Raw genomic sequence first — 5,854 nt, forward strand, 5'->3', positions numbered from 1 at the left:
AACAATCCCCAGATCAGCGTCCCATCATATGTAATCTAATGCCCATAACTTGTAATATTATATTTTTCTAGAAAAGCATCCAGGCCTCCCTTGTACTTGAATGAATCGGCCATGACAACATCATGTGGCAGAGAGTTCCACAGTCTTACCGCTCGTACAGTAAAGAACCCGCGTCTGTGCTGATGGTGAAATCTTCTTTCCTCTAGACGTAGAGGATGCCCCCTTGTCATGGTTACAGACCTAGGAGTAAAAAGATCATCACAAAGATCTCTGTTCTGTCCATTCATATATTTGTACATTGTAATCGCCCCTAAGACCTTTAATGACCTTTGTCGCCCTCCTCTGCACCCGCTCAGCTGTGTCCTTCTTATGTACTGGTGCCCAAAACCGTACACAGTATATTCTATATGTTCACATGGTTTACAGAAATTTCAATGGAGAACTCCACCCTGTATATGCGCTATTTCACACATCCAATAATGGAGACCAAGGCCTGAGAGGGGCCAAAAAGACCATTCAATTTGTACCGGTCTCAGAAAATTGCTAAGCATACACATTTATATGGGCCAAAGACTTATTTTTACTAATATACCATTACATTAAAGGGGTTATCCAACGATAAATCTTTTTCTTTCAAATCAACTGATATCAGAAAGTTATATAGATTTGTAAATTATTGCTATTAAAAAATCTTAAGTCTTCTCATACTTATAAGCTGCTGTATGTTATGCAGAAAATATTGTTTTATTTCCAGTCTGACTCAGTGCTCTCTGCTGACATCTCTGGCCGAGACAGGAACTGTCCAGAGCAGGAGAGGTTTTCTATGGGGATTTATAGAAAACCGAGACAGAGTTCCTGTCTCGGCCAGAGGTGGCAGCAGAGAGCACTGTGTTAGACTGAAAATAAAACAATATTTCCTGCAGGACATACAGTAACTGATAAGTACTGGAAGACTTGAGATTTTTTAATAGAAGTAAATTACAAATCTATATAACTTTCTGATATCAGTTGATTTGAAAGAAAAATATTTTCTCTGGATAACCCCTTTAAGGAGGTGCAAAGATCTTAGGATGACCAACTACAGTTAGGAGGATAAGTAAGGAAGATACTAATCGGATTGGATGTCACATTGTCATTCAGAATGGGATTAAGGAGGTCACTAGGGTGGGGTGGCACATATAGTAGACATTGATGTTCGGCACATACAGAACTCATTGTCATTTTGGTGACGTTATTACAGACACACAATCTGAGGATAAGCCGGCCTGGAGTTGTGTTCATAACAGACCCAGATGAAAAACAGGTTAAGCTCTTCAAGAGGAATCCCCTCCAACAAAAGAGCCGAGAGAGTCAGAATTAAGAAGATAATTGCCGCCCCGCAAGTTTACTTGTAACAAGTGAGTATAAGACATTAACCATATATACAGGGACGCCGTATGGTAATATAATCCCTCTACTTTGTACTTCTGCTGATTCTACAGGTTTCAAAGCTACATTTGAACTTTTATTTGAAGTTTTGAACATTGAGACAATAATCCATATTTACTTAGAGCAGTCTGTAGAGAAGCTATTGTATGGTGAGAAGGCAATACTAATGTGCACAGCTGTACAGAGGATTTAAGGAGATAGACGCACTCATCTTTTAGGTTGTAGTGCTGACTGGTCTTGCCGACAAAACATTCTCTGAACCCGAACACTTGGCATTTGACTCCCATTGTCTGGAGAAGTTGGTTGCCACCCTAGGGAGTCCTGTAAAATATGGATAAAGCCTATGGCCCAGGGCCGAAGCTAGGGGGGGGGGGGGGGCAAGGGGGGCAGCTGCCCCGGGTGCCGAGACCAGGGGGGGTGCCATCACAGGGAGCAGAGAGAGAAGGATGACAGTGGGTGAGGCAGCCTGGAAGCTCCTGCCCTCTGTCAGTGTGAGGAGGCAGGGGACGATTTTTACTTCATCAAAAGAGGTATTTCCCATACTGTACTGTCTCCTGGCTACTGATTAGCTATAATTTGCACAAAATCGCTGCATTTTTACCTCGATTTTGCGCAAATCAGGGCTAAACAGCAGCCAGGAGACAGTACAGGAAAGAGATGGTAAAGGACCTTGACATGTAACTATGATGTCACCGCAGGTCCTGTATGTACACTGCACTATGGAGGAGGAGGAAGAAAGAAGATACAGGTGTGTGGGAGGGGGAGGACAATCAGGGGTGCACAGTCTGGGGAGGGGGACAGGGGGGTACAGGGTGACACCAGTCTGGGATGGGGGGAGACACATAAGAGAGTTGGGGTCCAGTGTTTATTTAGGGGCCTGGTCTGGTTGTACATTATTCTATACTTAACCCCTTAATAACTGCCCTATACAAATATATATCACATTTATATAAACCTCATCTACTATCTGCAGGGGTAGGGAAACCTGGCTCTGCAGCTGTTGCAGAACTACAACACCCATCATGTCTGGACAGCCAAAGTTTTAGCTTTGACTGTCCATGTATGATGGGAGTTGTAGTTTTGCAACAGCTGGAGAGCCAAGGTTCCCTACGCCAATCTATAAAGCACCTGTACCTGTATATACAGTGACCATGATACAAGAGTAATTTTTCTAAATTATTTCTATTTTGAATTTGGCGATGGAAAACCTTACTGGAGGTGACGAAATATCTTACTGGAGGTGACAGAATACCTTACTGGAGGTGACGGAATACCTTACTGGAGGTGACGGAATACCTTACTGGAGGTGACGGAAAACCTTACTGGAGGTGACGGAATACCTTACTGGAGGTGACGGAATACCTTACTGCAGGTGACGGAATACCTTACTGGAGGTGACGGAATACCTTACTGGAGGTGACGGAATACCTTACTGGAGGTGACGGAATATCTTACTGGAGGTGACGGAATATCTTACTGGAGGTGACTGAATACCTTACTGGAGGTGACGGAATATCTTACTGGAGGTGACGGAATACCTTACTGGAGGTGACGGAATATCTTACTGGAGGTGACGGAATATCTTACTGGAGGTGACGGAATATCTTACTGGAGGTGACGGAATATCTTACTGGAGGTGACGGAATACCTTACTAGAGGTATTGCTGCTGTTGTCTTTGCTGCTGAGTAGAGTTGATCAAACTTTGGGAAATCCTAGGTTCTATAGAACTCGAACATTTGTAACCTGCCACATTAGATAGCTGATGCCTTACCGGTCTGTGGGGAAGGAGGAAACTGCCCGGCTATTACCTAGGCTGAATCCTGGAATTCCTGTCGGTACCCGGGCACTCTCCTCCTTCCCCACGGACCGGGAAGGCATCAGCAATCTAATTCGTGAATGTTTAAGTTCAATTGAACCTAGGATTTCCTGAGGTTTGATCGACTCTACTGCTGAGCGTACCTGTGCTTTAGGAGACAGCACCATAGAATCACATTACACTGGGTGTCACACTGGAGATAGATCACCTCCTAATTCACAGGTACAGACAGCAGGGAGCGGAGACAACAGCGCCTCCACAGGTACAGACAGCAGGGAGCGGAGACAATGGCGCCTCCGTTAAGGTACTTAGGGACCAAAGTTTAAATGGGAAAAATGGAAGTACTTTAAAAAATGCTGATTGAGCCCAGAGCTGCCTGATACTCATTCTTCATAGAAACATTCCAGGTATACAGTAAATATGACATTATTTATCCCATATTGTGAACACCACACTAGTGCTGCCGGGAGAGATGAGCGAATCACTAATCTAAACTTCATTAAAAAATATATATATGTATGTTATATGCGCAAAATTGAATCTTTGCCCCGGGTGCAGGAGAGCCTAGCTACACCTCTGCTATGGCCTATAGCTGTATCCATGTTTCGAGGATTCCCTAGGGCTGCATCCATGTTCTGCAGCAATCAGTGATCAAATGCTGAACTTTGGGTTTTGGAATGTTCTCCGAACCCGGACGCTCAGCATTTGACTCCTGGCTCATGAAGCAGTTGGATACTGCCATAGGGAGTCGTGGAAAACATGGATACAGCCATAGGCCATAGGTTTTATCCATGTTTTCCTGGCAGACCTAGAGCAGCATCTAACTTCTCCAGACACTAGGAGACACATGCTGACTGTTCAGGTTCGGAGAACGTTGTCAAACCCAAACAGTTCGCAAGTCCACTCAACACTACCACTTAGAAGATGAGCGCACCTATCTCCTAAAACACTCTGTACAGCTGTGCACATTATTATAACCTTCTCACCATACAATAGCTTTTTAGGCTACGTTCACACTACGTAAAACTACGGTCGTAGTTTTGAGGAGTTGAACAATGCCTTATTTGCAATGGGATCCCGGCCGGAGCGTACACACATTGTATACGCTCCGGCCGGGATCCCATGCGGCGCCGGAAAAAACTGACATGTCAGTTTTTTTGCGGCCGGAATTCAGTGAATTCCGGACGCAGAAAGACCTGTCAGTTCACACAGTGAAGCGAGCGGCTCCGGCCGCTTGCTTCACTGTGGGCTATGGGAAGCTCCGATGCGGGCGCACGCTGATGCGCCCGCATTAGAGCTCTGCGGCCGGAAAGATCCGGGCTGAGACCGGCCGTTCTGTGACCCGGCCGGGGTCACGGAACAGCCGGAAGTTCACAGCGTGTGAACATAGCCTTAGGCTGTATCCATGTTTTCCTGGCAGCCATGTCAGTGAACACTTTGTAATCTTTAAAGGGGTACAGAAAGTTATACAGATTTGTAAATTGCTTATATTTAAGAATCTTCAGTCTTCCAGTACTTATCAGCTGCTGTATGTCCTTTAGAAAGCAGTGTATTTTGTCCAGTATCTCTGTTGCCACCTCTGTCCATGTCAGGAACTGTACAAGTAAGGAAAAGTTTTCTATGGGGATTTACTGCTGCTCTGGACAGTTCCTGTCATGGACAGAGGTGGCAGCAGAGAGGACTGTATCAGACTGGAATGAATACATCACTTCCTGCAGGACATACAGCAGCTGTTAAGTACTGTAAGACTTAACGGATGGTAAAACTATTTTTTTTTACTAATGGTTTAATGCAATTTTTTTAAAATAAAAAAAATAGTTTACGAGTTTTCTCTTTACTGTTACCAAAAATTGTTTATTAGATGGTCATGTGTATTCTATACAGATCTCTGGGTCATGCCATCCCCCTATAATGCCAGTCTTAGCTCATCTGTAGCACTTGGCTTAGATAGTAGAAACACAGTACATGATACCACTTTGTACGCTGTTTTTTTATGACCTTCCTGAAGCAGTCCGGCCAGATCACTGTTTCACATGAAAAGATCAAAAGACCCAAAAGAGCAAAGAAGCATTGTGAGAGCCATCCAAAGAGCCACGGAGAAAATGAATCACACAAAAGGCCAATTGTCCTGAACAAAGAAAACTCTGAAGAGGAGAGGAACAATATTTTGGTTATGTCATTAACTGCACAAAGAAACAAGAAAAGGAATAGATACAATTATCGCTGGAGAGAAGAGAAAACATACAGTCACTTAGGAAAGAGGAGAGACCGAACAATGAAAGACAAGGCAAACAGACATTGTGGCGCAGTCACTCATGACAAGCCGTATATTATACACAACCGGCACAGAGTGGGAGGAGTCATGGGAAAATATTTACTATATTGTTTTACTTATTATTATTATTTTTTAATAAATAGAACAATTTGTTAAAAATTTGCAAACAACCCCTTTAAGGCCATGTTCAGACCTTGTAAGAGACCGGCCGTTCCGTGACCAAAGGGACGGTCTCAGAAAAGATAATCCCGGCCGGTACTACAGTACCGGCTGGATGATCTTTTATCGCCACTTAGTTCTGATGCGGACGGCCTCATGCGGCCTCATAGACTTA

At 44.1% G+C, this 5,854-nt stretch overlaps 1 long non-coding RNA gene across 2 annotated transcripts in view; it reads left to right on the forward strand.

Annotated features, from left to right (window-relative positions):
* The window catches only part of LOC138784830 (uncharacterized), a 7,052-nt gene extending 1,446 nt beyond the window's left edge, over positions 1-5,606 (forward strand). Inside the window, exons 2-3 of one of the 2 annotated variants that reach the window (XR_011361956.1) lie at positions 1,241-1,397; positions 5,254-5,606. This is a non-coding gene — a long non-coding RNA (uncharacterized lncRNA). The remainder of the gene's footprint in view (positions 1-1,240; positions 1,398-5,253) is intronic. The other variant, XR_011361957.1, reaches the window with a different exon arrangement.
* Positions 5,607-5,854: the final 248 nt, after the last annotated feature.

The sequence above is a fragment of the Dendropsophus ebraccatus genome, chromosome 2 (genome assembly GCF_027789765.1).
Source record: "Dendropsophus ebraccatus isolate aDenEbr1 chromosome 2, aDenEbr1.pat, whole genome shotgun sequence".
NCBI lineage: Eukaryota > Metazoa > Chordata > Amphibia > Anura > Hylidae > Dendropsophus > Dendropsophus ebraccatus.